At 32.1% G+C, this 14076-nt stretch overlaps 1 protein-coding gene across 2 annotated transcripts in view; it reads right to left on the bottom strand.

Annotated features, from left to right (window-relative positions):
• Positions 1 to 13427, bottom strand: part of LOC127735875 (uncharacterized) — a 125331-nt gene extending 111904 nt beyond the window's left edge. For both annotated transcript variants that reach the window (XR_007998631.1, XM_052246276.1), the window contains exon 1: positions 13339 to 13427. The gene's annotated coding sequence lies outside the window, so the exon portion shown is untranslated. The remainder of the gene's footprint in view (positions 1 to 13338) is intronic.
• Positions 13428 to 14076: the final 649 nt, after the last annotated feature.

Raw genomic sequence — 14076 nt, 5'->3', positions numbered from 1 at the left:
TTTTGGCATATTTGATAGATTTTTCATATTTAAGCTAGAATCGGAGCGTTTTTAATGACTTAATCAGTTAAAATCTTTCACATGAACTAATTGAATCAACTGAAATAGACACTTAAGTGTTTAAAAAGTGTCAAAAATCTTTCGTCAGATGAACCTGAAATTTGAGGCCAAAATCGGCCCTTACCGGACCTACTCCTTTACCGTTAAAATCATGCCTGTAATTTATGATGCCAATGATAAAATAAAATGATTTATTGGGGGACAACAGAGACATATGATACATGTATTACTAGCCTGTGGTGACTCAAAAGAAACATTCGCTGCACGAGCAAACTAACAAACATATGCATTCATCATTTGATAACATTAACGGTACCAATTTCGAACAAGAAAAATATTACCTTTCACTATATAAGCAAAATATATTCCATAAAATATTTTCTTCTTGTTTATCGAGTTTTCTTCAAACAATATGAATCGGCTTAGAATATAACACATTAAATACCCTGCGAGAAACAATAGAATATAATAAATGATCTGACTTTTGTATCTGAAGTGTACTGGGTTAGCCTGTATATAATAAAACAAATATTCATATCGCAATGTGTAATGCATTGTTATATTTTGTTCAAAAAGATTTTCCATTTAAATATAATGAATCGTATTGAAATGATCCTTGAGTTCAAACTTGCATATCTTTACATGTGGTGCAAAATAAAACCCCCAAAAAACAGGAACTATTTAAAATGCTTTATCATAAAAAACAATTTAAGATCTTAGATTTCGGATAAAATCAAGTACGCGGAATCAGAGTACTGAAATTTCCGAAAAAAATGGTTATAAGGAAAATGAAAGCATGGGATTGTTTAATTTACAATACAAAAAACTACGTCAAAATATTTCTGCTTTTTTTTTTAGAAATTGTATTACGAAAGTTATGGCCAATGTCCCCTGTTGTTCACTCACAATGTCAACATGGATGCCACTGCTGGTGGAGGTTTTCCCCCTAGGGTATCACCAATTCAGTAATCAGCAATATTGTATAAGCTTTCATTTTCCATATAATTATTTTTACGGAAACTGCAGTACTCTGATTCCGCATACTTGATATTGCCCAAAATCTAAGATCTTATTTTTTTTATGGTAAAGCATTTCAAATATTTCCAGTTTTTTTTGTACCATACTTCTGTGTTGACATGAATAATCATTGTTATGGTCATAATTATAAATTTACTGATTACAAAACTTTTAATTTTTCGAAATACTAAGGATGTTTTACTCCAGGAATAAATAACCTTAGCTGTATTTGGCAAAACAAAACCTATTGGAATTTTGGGTCCTCAATACTCTTCAACTTCGTATTTTATTTGGCCTTTTAAACCTTATTTTATTCGAGCATCATTGATGAGTCTTTTGTAGACAAAATTAGCGTCTGGCGTACAAAATTTTAATCCTGGTATATCTGATGAGTTTATTTATGGACTAGTTAATAGAATAGGAATATGAATATGCAAATGTTTACAATATACTAGACCTAAAACGTTATTCTTATTTGATTTGTTATAACTGTTATCCAATGCTATTCATTGAAGTTATCGATATAGTTTTGATAAAATATTGTATTTTGAAATTAGCATTTTTATTTTGCATTTTTTTTGCAAGATATTACTGAATCAAAATGAATGAATTATTTTTCGAAGAGGATGCACTTAAAGTTCCATATTTTAGGAATGTGCTCGTCACTCATTCTTTTGATAGTAAAAACAGTTAACAATAAAAATTCACTAAATCAAGTTGTTTTAAGCCATATGTAAGCATTTATAATATGATTATATATGATAAAGAATGACACATAGATGTCGATGGTTGCTATCTGTCCTATTTGTTTTCGTCTATTGTTTTGTCATGAATCAGGTCGTCGGTGTTTTTGTTTAAATTATTTCACACTTTATCATGTCGAGGCATTTTATAGCTGAATATACGTTATGAGATTAGCTCATTGTTGAAGGCCGTATGTTAACTCATAGTCTCTGAAATCCGCTTCATTTGGACTCTGTTTGCTAGTTGTCTCATTAGAAATCATATCCCATCTCCTTATCTTATAGAGCAGTTAGGATTAAGTTATGTTGGTTAAGATTAAAGGCCTTTTTCAAAAACATGAGCATGATGTGAAAAAAAACCCATTGGAAATTGATTGTACATCATTACGAATATCAAACACCAGCTCCTTGCATTCATTATCTATGGGAGTAAAGGTTGTTGTGAAGTACGCTTACTAGACATACAGTATAGCGCGCCGCTATCGTTGACGTACTTCCTTTAGCTTTCTCAATACATTCATTAAACAGCAAGACGTCTGTTCTTTAGTTCATGCCATTATATGATATCTTAGCCACTATACGCAATATTGGTGCCGTGACAAGGATGAAATATTGGAAGCGAAGTCGAAGCCGTGCGAGGCAGAATTCAATCTATTATCTCAAGAACGTGCATTGCGCGGATACATTGAGGAACTAAAAAAGCAAGATAAGAAGAAAGCGTCTATTCCAATTATGATTTAGAAGAAAAAAAATGTCGAAAAAGTAACAACCAAAAGGAAAATAGAAATAATCAAGATTTACTCAAAGTGATTGTACAATTTTAATCTCTGTTGAATATGTACAGAATATGTTATAACTTTAATCAGAGATTAATATATATATATATATATATAAATAAAGATATGTGGTATGATTGCCAATGAGACAACTATCCACCAGATTTCAAATGAAGAAGATGTAAGCAATTATAGGATAACGTATGGCCTTCACCAATGAAAAAAAAACCATACCGTATAGTCGGCTAATAATCATTGTTTTATATATCTCTCCATCAATGTATTTGTAATTTGATTGTGTATTTCATAGTTTCAGTACTGACGGTTTCAATACAATATCAGTTTCCTCAGTATTGTTTATAAACTGATTTTTTTCAGTATGGCTTTAGTATTGGTTTTATTTTACTAGTAATTTTATCAGTACCTATTTTTTCCGTATTTGTATACTGATTCAGCACTGACCTTTTTATAACTTTTTTCAGTAATTATCGCTGTTTTGTACTTACTTAGATATGTAGATACTGGAAGTTTCACGGTTTTCATTGAACGAAATAAACATTGAAACAATGTTGAAAAGGTTGACACTAAGGCATCACCCATTCTAATTTCATAGTGGTGAATAAAGGGGAGACAGGATTATTTTCCTCAGGGCGGGCTTTTTTCAATGTTCATTAAAAAAAAACGTATTTTTTCTCCACAAATAAAATGCAGGAAAATTTTAAATAAACGGCTGCACCAAGAGCGCATGGTACATCCTTTTTTTGCATATTGAAATTGTGGAACTTTCACCATTCTCTTAAATCTAACAATCAAAAGCTTCATAAATCTGAAGTAAAATTTGTGGAACTTTCACCATTCCTTTAAATTTAACAATCAAAAGCTTCATAAATCTGAAGTAAAAAAAAACCAAAAGGTACCTTACTTTAACCACTTCCAACAATTGTGTAAAGTTTAAAGTAAAATTATCCAAACATACTCAAGTTAATGAACAACATGTAAAAGACTGTCTCAAATCTGACAGGTAAACTCCTGGAACGGCAAACCAGAAAAAAAAATGAAAATATGAAAGGAGCTTTCTTTTATCAATCCCAATAACAGTATACAGTTTTACTAAAACAAGATTGAAGCAAACTCGAGTTAGACTGCGAAATGTGAAAAAATGCACTTAATCTGATAATCAAAAGTCTAGAGAGACAGACCAAAAACCTTCAGAATCGAAAGGGTACCTACCTCTTCTTACTTTCAGGAGTTGGAGTTCCTTCAGACGCTTGTCTAAAACTATAAGTTCAAAAAGACAGATCATTTAATCTCACATTCTATTGATGATGTTCTTTCCATTAACAATCCAAACTTTTCTGATTGGGTCCCATTAATATATCCTCTAGAACAAGAAATTAAATACAGAACAGTCACGGCCTCCTCCGCCTCATTTTTAGACGTATGCATCGAATTTGACATAAGCGGTCATCTCATTACCAGAATCTATGACAAACGAGACGATTTTAATTTTGAAATTATTAATTTCCCCCACCTTAGTAGTAATATACCAACTTCACCTGCATATGGGATATACATTTTCCAACTCATTCGGTATTCAAGAGCCTGCAGCTGCTACTCAGACTTTATAAAACCGTCACCGTCACCAGTGTCTGAGCAGAAAGTTGATGACTAGGGTTATGTCAAAGGACGTCTCGTGTCTCGTCCTTTTTCTAAAAAAAGTTCATCGGAAGATACCAAGACTTTGTTGATGAATATTCCGTATTAACTTCCCAAATAATACACGAGATTCTTGAAGTATGGATGCTATGCTCATTTTTTGTATTCTTGTCTTTTATTTTTGCTTATGTGCTTTGTCTATATGCTATTTTGTTTTTCTTTTTTGGCATATTTGTCTGTTTTTATAGTGATTAAGATTATAAAACAATGTTGACTGCTGTACCCCTATTTTTGACATTTTTACGTATTATTTCTGTTTGTTTTGTTCACACATTGTTTTCTATATCATGGAATTTCATGCGACTGTCATACAAGTGAGAAATTTAGCTAGCTATATAAGGTTTAATCCACCATTTTCTACATAAGTAAATGCAAGTACCAAGTCAGGAATATGATAGTTGTTTTCCATTCGTTATGTGTTTGAGCTTTTGATTTTGCTATTTGATAAGGGACTTTCCGTTTTGAATTTTTCTTGGAGTTCGGTATTTTTGTTATTTTACTTTTTTCTTCCGAAAATCCCTGGGTTGTGTTAAATTTCATAAGATTTGTTGAAAGCAAATTTCAGTTATCATACGAACTATTGACATACTGACTTACTCCGGTATACCATAATACGTCCTTAACGAGCGAATAATATTTTTTTTAAAGAATTTTAGAAATAGCCATATTTTGTATTTTTTTATATTTCAGCAAGAAAATCGAATAAAAAAAATCCCCGTTTTGTTTTAAAATCCAATGGCACCCTACAAACAGTACTATGCATTTTATTATAGAATTACATAGAAATCCTTTGTTAGTAAGCACAAAAAAGGGTGAGGGTTGAGATCTTGGACTTAATATTACCATTAAAGCCATATTGATTAATATATTGATATGTTCTATTAAGTCCGAAGTTGAGGTCTAACAAACTTGTTTAAGCCCATCAATATTCATATGCCTGTCCCGAGTCAGGGACCTTGCAAGTAGTATAATACTAGTATTTTTGTTATTTTACTTTTTTGCAGATCTGAGTTTTCTATCGTATCCTAATTTAATTCATAATATCTCAGAAATAGGGATCATAAATTGTTTATGGTATCCGTGGTCACTCAATTATGATCACCATTCGGTGATATTTAGATCTGCTTATTATTGAGATATGATAACTCGAATACATTCATATGTCGCATTCCGAAGAACCTAATTTTTGCTATTTTTAAATTTGTCACCTGGATTTTTTCCAGTGTTTTATTTTTTGTGTGCATTTATTGCCTGTCACTTTTGATTGAAATAAAAGTGATGCTTATGAGCTTTTTCAGTTTTCTTTAGCTGTTTGACCACAACAATGAATTGGTGTTCCGGGTCAACGGAGACATTTTTGTGCTCGTCTAAAAAGTTCCCTTGTTGAACCGGTAGGTAGTGCATTTGCATGCGTTATAAAACATAACTATTTAAAATTTTATGAAATGCTCCACCGGGAAACACATAATAAAAATTACAATGTAGTGAAATGTTTCTATGGCAAACAGACAGCTTTATATGCCTCTGGGGAACACATATCAAAAGTTATCTTTTAGTGAAATGCTCACCCTGCGGATAACAAAATAAAAGTTTCCATTTAGTTAACTGAAGTGTTCCTCTGGGAACCATATATAAACATTATCACTTACTCGAGTGTTATAAATGACTCAGTGATTTCTCTTTTGCAGTTTTCTTTCCAGAAATAGTTCTTACACCTTTCTATTTTTTTTTAATTTGTAAGTTAGCGTTTTCGTTCTCAAATTGAAAGATTCATTATCGAGACTATTTTTTAATAACAAATATTGTATGGTAAGTATTTTCACGAGATTCTGAGTTCAATCTTATCAATTTTAGATATACATCTAAGAATCATAAGCTAGTTATACCAAATTATTAGAAGATCTTTTGAATTGAGCAAAAAATATATAAGTTGCTTATTTCATAAAATGAAGGTCGTGGATAGCTTGATCATTAAAAACTCTCCGTGATATTTCATGTTTAATCTTCAACAACTTGTTCCAAAAACATAATCAAACTGAATGCAGAAGAGAAATTACAACTATTTAACCAGCGTTGATTCATACCAAATGTAAATAAGTTTATTCAGATTGTGAAAATGGGATGGATATAAGCCAACACAACGACCATATGGACTTATAAGATATAATGATATCATAGGAACAAAGTTTGTATCGTTGTCTATTGAATTTGTTTAAAAGTCATCAACAATAATCTGAAGACATTTTCTAATTGGAATAGGATTCTTCGATTGTCTTTAGAAAACAACCTTAATGTTCATGCTATCGCCATATTACCGGAATGGAACCCTATGTGCGTGAACGTGCAGTTCATAATCGAGGTTGGATTAATCCATTATATGGTGGATTCCTACGTGCATGAACGTTCAGTATTTAACTACTTTCGTGAACTTGTAATTTATCTACTTTCACACAGGAATATGATATTAATGCATGTTTCTTATTATGCTGTAAAGCTTGGAACTTACTCCGATCAGATATATCTTACAAAAAAAAAGATATGAAGAGACACAGAATCAACAAGAATGTGTCACAAAGTACACGGATGCCCCACTCGCATTATTATTTTCTATGTTCAGTGGACCGTGAAATTGGGGTCAAAACTCTAATTTGGCATTAAAATTAGAAAGATCATATAATAGGGAACATGTGTACTAAGTTTCAAGTTGATTGGACTTCAACTTCATCAAAAACTACCTTGACCAAAAACTTTACCATGACACGGGACAGACGGACGAACGGACGGACGAACGAACGAACGAACAAACAGACGCACAGACCATAAAACATAATGCCCCTACTACTATTTTAGGCGGGGCAAAAAAAAACTGCTTAAAATCGTCAAAGTCAATATAATCTGTATTTAGAATTATAATTCACATATTTGTGAACTATATTTTTTAAAAACAAACATGTGATCATGAGTTCTACAACAATTTACAAATCAAAATTGTTCAAGTCGTATCATATGTATTTCACTTAGAAACTTCGATAATATTTTTGTAAAATTTATTAAATTTCGCTTTCCTATGTTATCCACAAATTTTGAAACTGAAAGTGTATGTTATCAAAATATAAGTCTTTGAATACATCTGGATAAGTAGACTGCCTTCTTTATATTAAAACAACGAGATGCATTTTGAAACACAAATGTTTCTTCCTACTAATTAGCCTCATATTTATGCCTTTATATTACTTAAAGTTATTGAGAATTAGTTATCATTTTGAAAGTTCAATAAAACCAGTAGCACATTCTATTGAAATATTTCGTGAAAGGGCATACCAGAAATTTCCGATGTTGACGACATAGCCCTAGCTAACACACACAAAATTTTAAATTGTTATGAAGTGATGCGTTTTCAAGATACAAAGGTAAAGCGTGTCGTCAAAGGAATTTGCCAGTGATTTAAGGGGTTGTCTGTGAACTGACTTCTATTTTTACGGTACATTTTCAAGTATTAAACAATTAACATGCATAATATTTTGGCTTTAATATTGATTCACTTATAGGGTCTTTGCATCGGAATTAAACACATTTATTTAAAAAAAAAACAGTTGTTGGCATGATACGGGTTATGTTCTTCTCATATATTTCATGATGGTATGATACTAAACCCCTAACGGGTTTCTTACTTCATTCGATTGAGTAATTGAAAAAAAATTTGCTATTTCTATTTCCAGTGACGAATGTGACATAGTGATGGTTATTGTTAATGGCACAAGTTAGATGTATAATGATGGAAACATTGAACCATAATAGTTGTGCATGCATTGTATATTTTACATGTAAGATTTTATATGAATATTAACGATAGAACTTAACCTATGTTATGAATAAATATAATAGAGGTGTGCAGCGTTTCCTTTGTGATCTCGTTTCTAAATATTATTAATATATAATAATTTAAATGCTAATTTGAAAGAAGGCATATTGTCACGAATATAACAAAACAACAACTAACAAACAAACAACAACCTAAAGTCAGGAGCCCGTAATTCAGTGGTTGTCGTTTGTTGCTATATACCATATGTGTTTTTCGTTTACTTGTAATGTTTTGTACATAGATCGTTGGTTTTTCTCTTGAATAATTTTACATTTTGTCATTTCGGGACCTTTGATAGCTTGTTATGCGATTTGGGTTTGATCACTTTTGAAGGCCGTACGGTTACCTATATTTGATCACATCTACGACATTTGGTCCGTCTGTAGATAGATGTCTCATCGGTAATCATACAGCATCTTTATAATCTTTCTTACGAGGACGCTGGATCATTACGAGTAACGATATCTGTACACAATAAATAAATTATATAAACGCCTAAAAAGTGCACAAAAACAGCACCATTATTAAAACAAAGGAAATATTAAATGTAAGTATCTATAAATATTTCGGATAACAGATATCCTTCATCAGTATGATCATGATGTAAAATGAATCATATCAATCTATCTGATTTAACTATAACAATCTTTAAATTTATACAATTAAAACCGAACAACGCTTGTACAATTCTAAAATTTCAAAAATGACGTAGGTAAGGTATTTAGAACAGAAACTGCATAGATATGCTTCCAACAAAAATAGTAATGTGCAATATGAACTGGTACATTTCTAAAATTTCACTGGTGACGAAAGTTGAGTTATTACAACAAAGACTGCGTAGAAATGCATTCCCAATGAATAGCACCGATCGATTTGAACTGGTATAATACTCAAATTCAAATTTGACGAAGGTAGAGTAATTACAACAGAGGTTGCGTATTTACACATCCCAAATAAATAGCAGTTTGATAATTTTAAAAATTTTAATTTTGACAAAGGTTAAGTAATTCACCGTGGCTGCGTATTTATACATCCCAAATGAATAGCACCCTGCGATTTAAACTCGTATAATTCTAGAAGTTCAGAGATGACAAAGGTAAAGGAATAGCAACAGAGACTACGTAGTAATACGTAATATAACCCAAATGAAAAGCACTGCGCGAATTAGAACTACACCTTTTTATTGATCCCATTTGGTGCAAAAGTTTTTAATTTTCTTATCCAAAATCTTTCCCGAGTGAGTCTATCCCCCCTAAACCCAAGTTGTGTTGTGGTCTATGATTGTTATGGTCAGTCGATTGAGATCTGCCTTAGTGTGGCCAGGTGATCTCAAATGTCGACTGAGAGGAAGGTCTGGCTTGAATAATCGGTACGATGGTCGTTCATACGTTTATGAAATGGCTGTTCTGACTCGCCAACACACTGTTTACCACATTTACACTGTAGAAAATACACAGCATTTGTAGTCTTGCAATTAACGTTGCAAAATATGGTGTATTCCGTACAAGTGGAGTGACTGTTAAAAGTCTGGGTATTCAGTATTTGCTTGCAAGTCAGACATCGTTTGTTTCTGCATCCCTTGCAAGAGCCCACAGACGAAGAGCCTGATTTTGAGGATAAATCAGCTCTCACCAGCAAGTCTTTAAGGCTTTTGTGCCTACGGAAAGCCAGTAAAGGTGGCTCGGGAAAGATCTTGGATAGTTTATGATGTTTTTCTATTTCTTTCCAATTTTCGCGGATAAGGTGTGATAATTTGTCAAATTTGCGATGGTAAGTCAGCACAAACGACACTCTTTTGTTGACCTTTTTGTCTTTATATTGTAAAAGTTCATCTCGGCTGATGTTATTAGCACGAGAGAAAACTTTATCAATGTCTTTTCTTCTTTAGCCTCAATTTTTTAGGTGAGCGCGAAGTTCTTGTAGTCGCCTTTTTTCAGTATGATACAGACCATAACAATCATAGACCACAACACAACTTGGGTCTAGGGAGGATAGACTCACTCGGGAAAGATTTTGGATAAGAAAATTAAAAACTTTGGCACCAAATAGGATCAATGAAAAGGTGTAGTTCTAATTCGCGCAGTGCTTTTCATTTGGGTTTTATAACATATTACTACGCAGTCTCTGTTGCTATTCCTTTACCTTTGTCATCTCTGAACTTCTAGAATTATACGAGTCTAAATCGCAGGGTGATATTCATTTGGGATGTATAAATACGCAGTCACGGTGAATTACTTAACCTTTGTCAAAATAAAAAAAAATAAAAAATTATCAAACTGCCATTTATTTGGGATGTGTAAATACGCAGCCTCTGTTGTAATTACTCTACCTTCGTCAGATTTGAAATTTGAGTATTATACCAGCACAAATCGGTCAGTGCTATTCATTGGGAATGTATTTCTACGCAGTCTTTGTTGTAATAACTCAACTTTCGTCACCTGTGAAATTTTAGAAATGTACCAGTTTATATCGCCCGTTACTATTTTTGTTAGGAGCATATCTTTACAGTCTCTGTTCTAAATACCTTACCTACGTCATTTTTGAAATTTTAGAATTGTACAAGCGTTGTTCGGTTTTAATTGTATAAATTTAAAGATTGTTATAGTTAAATCAGAATAGATTGATATGATTCATTTTACATCATAATCATACTGATGAAGGATATCTGTCATCCGAAATATTTATAGATACTTACATTTAATGTTTCCCTTTTTAAATATTGGTGTTCTTTTGAATGTACACTTTTTATGCGTATATATGTAGGACTCTAAAGTACGATGGGGACGCTAAAACGCGATGGTCACGCTAAAGTGCGATGGTCTACGCTAAAGTGCGATGGCTTAATACGCTTAAGTACGATGGTCTGTGTTATTAAATGGAACACGCTAAAGTCCGATGGCTCAATACGCTAAAGTGCGTTTTCCCGACAACAATGGAAATCAACAAAAATAAAAAAGCGGATTACCTTAATAGTGACGATGTGTATGAAACACTTTGAAAACCGTATTTTCAGTAGTTCGGTAAAATTAATTGATAAAGTAATATAAACTTATTGTTGCTTGTTGAACGTACAGTGGCAAATATCACATGCATATAAAGGACGATCATACGCATGATCATTTGATCATTTATTCTGAAATAATTTTGATATTTTTACTTTTCATGTTAAGGTTACATAATTTAACTTTAGAGGAAAAGGAGATTCTGGAGAGGGCTCACTTGAATGTTGAGGAATTAAATTCGTCCAAATTTAATTTAGCAGCTTCTCCTATGTTTGTAATCAGATGTTATGAACTTGCGAGAAATAAAGTCTTCTTTATACTTTCCAATGGAATCATTCTATAAATCATTTTTTTTTACAATATGGTTCTTTATTTCTGTTAAAGATATGGATATACGTCAACTAGACAGTAACACAACGACCAGATAGACCAAATGTCATTAATGTAAGCAACTATAGATTACCGCATGGCCTTTAACGTGGAGCATTGGCTATCACCGCATAGTATTCTAACTTGAACGTATATACTAGCAACTACAATGCACCCATTACACTTTTTTGACAACTATCGTACTTTGAATAAAAAAAGAGGACACAAATATACCCTAGACCAAATGTCGTTGATATATGCAACTACCAACTACGGCCTTTAACGTGGAGCCTTAGCCTACGCCGCATAGCAATCTATATATTATATATACATAGGGCCGCACAATGTCCATTGTAAAACAAATAAGAAGAGAAAGACAACGGCTTGATTAATAAACATAACAATAACCTACAATAATAGGAACACAGAAACAAACGAAAACCATTGCATGAACCCCATTCCTGTTACACCATCGCACTTTAGCGTACTATACCATCGCACTTTAGCGTGTCATACCATCGCACTTTAGCGTTTGACACCATCGCACTTTAGCGTTTACCATCGCACTTTAGCGTGACCATCGCACTTTAGAGTACCATCGCACATTAGAGTCCTATATATATGCAGGATTTAAGAACATCCGTTGTTCGACCTGCTAGTCAAATGCGTTTTGTTAAAATATACTTTTTCACTTTTTTTTGTCTTTTGGAAAATGTTGTTTGTGCTGTATTTAGACCCCTCTACCAAGAAATTTGTTTTGCATGCACACGTATAAAAATTGCAGTTTTTATCCAACGCAATCATACGTTTGAACGTTGTTTTTAATTTAAATTAGACTTGTATATATATTGTATACATATATTCTCTCTTGCTTAATTTTGTTATTTTAGGACAATCATATTGTTTGGATTTTACATTAATAAAATTCTTTTTTCTTATTCAATGATGTTTTTGGCTAATTATGACAGAATTTGATAGTTTTCTTTTGTCCACTAGATATTGTTTGTAGTTAGTGTTTATTGACCAGCATATAATGCACATATGTAGCGACTTCGACATCTTTATACCGAAGAATTCAACTTAAAACCAGAACTGTCTTGAAATTGCAGTTATGTGTGAGCTTTTACTCCATGTTGATGCCTCGCATCTTTGACATGAAGCAAAACAATAAAAGCTGTGATACTTCACGTTGTTTATCAGTAGGTGAAGTGTATTTTGTACGCTTTATAAGAAAAATATGTATTTAATTACTTTAATATTTTAATGGACACTCTCTCTCTCAATGCGGAGATTAATTTTAAACGAAAATACGTTACAAAGGGCATACTGCGGTTTTAGTGTAATTTTAAACGTTATTTATGAGCTTGAAATTTACAGTCAAAATCCGTAATTCATATTGCCAATGATGAAAGAAAATGATTATAGAGTGACAATCAAAAGCAACATTCGATGCGCGAACACACTAACAAATATATACATTTATCTTTTAGGATTTCTGGTTTTCACCCAGACGGCCCGGGTTCGATTCCCCGCGTCTGAGCTTTAGTTCTTAAAATTGAAATGATTATATTCATATTTATATATGATTATCAACATTTGATTATTGTGTCAATTATCTAAATCATTGCCAGATTATATTCATATTTATATATGATTATCAACATTTGATTATTGTGTCAATTATCTAAATCATTGCCAGTAATAAATTACTTTGCTCTTCATGGGCCCTTTAATTGGAATAAAAAAATATAATATCTTATATCTTTAGATATCGATCAAGTAAAAAATATTACCTTTCACCATATATGCAAAATATACATTTCCAAATACGTTTTCTTCTTCCTTACTAGTTTTCCCGTTTTCTTCAAACAGTATGATTTGGCTTAGAAAATAACAACTTAAATACCCTATGAGAAACAATAGAATACAACAAATGGTCTGACTTTTGTAGCTGTAGTGTAATTAATTATCCTTTTTGCAATGTGTAATGCATTGTTATATTTTGTTAAACACGATTTACGAAGTAAATATAATGAATTGTGTTTAAATGATCGTTGAGATCAAATTGCATATCTTTACAGCTGGTTAAAAAACAGGAAATACTTATGCTTTACTTGAAAATATTTTTTAGATCTTAGATGTTGGGATGGATCATTATCATAGTACGCGGAATAAGAGCACTGAAATTACCGTAGGAAATTTTGAAAAGGAATATGAAAACATGGGACTGTTTGGGTTTTGCAATAAAAATTATATTCTTGTGTTCAGACAAGATTGAATTACAAAATTATCCCTGCTATTTTCTACCCACAAGATCAAAATGAACAAGCTGATGAGAATGGAATTTGAATCATGATAATGTTTACAATATACCTTAAATATTGTTTGTAAAAGATCTATTATAAACTGTGATCCACAGAATGAATCCATGTATGGTTAAATATAAAATAAATTACTACATCCATTTAAAAAACCACACTTATTAGCCATTTGTAAGCATTTATATGATTACATGAACATAACATATTAAA

The sequence above is a fragment of the Mytilus californianus genome, unplaced genomic scaffold (genome assembly GCF_021869535.1).
Source record: "Mytilus californianus isolate M0D057914Y unplaced genomic scaffold, xbMytCali1.0.p SCAF_3, whole genome shotgun sequence".
NCBI classification, from domain to species: Eukaryota; Metazoa; Mollusca; class Bivalvia; order Mytilida; family Mytilidae; genus Mytilus; species Mytilus californianus.
The sequence above is the reverse complement of the archived record's forward strand: the minus strand, read 5'-3'. Positions and strand labels throughout refer to the sequence as shown.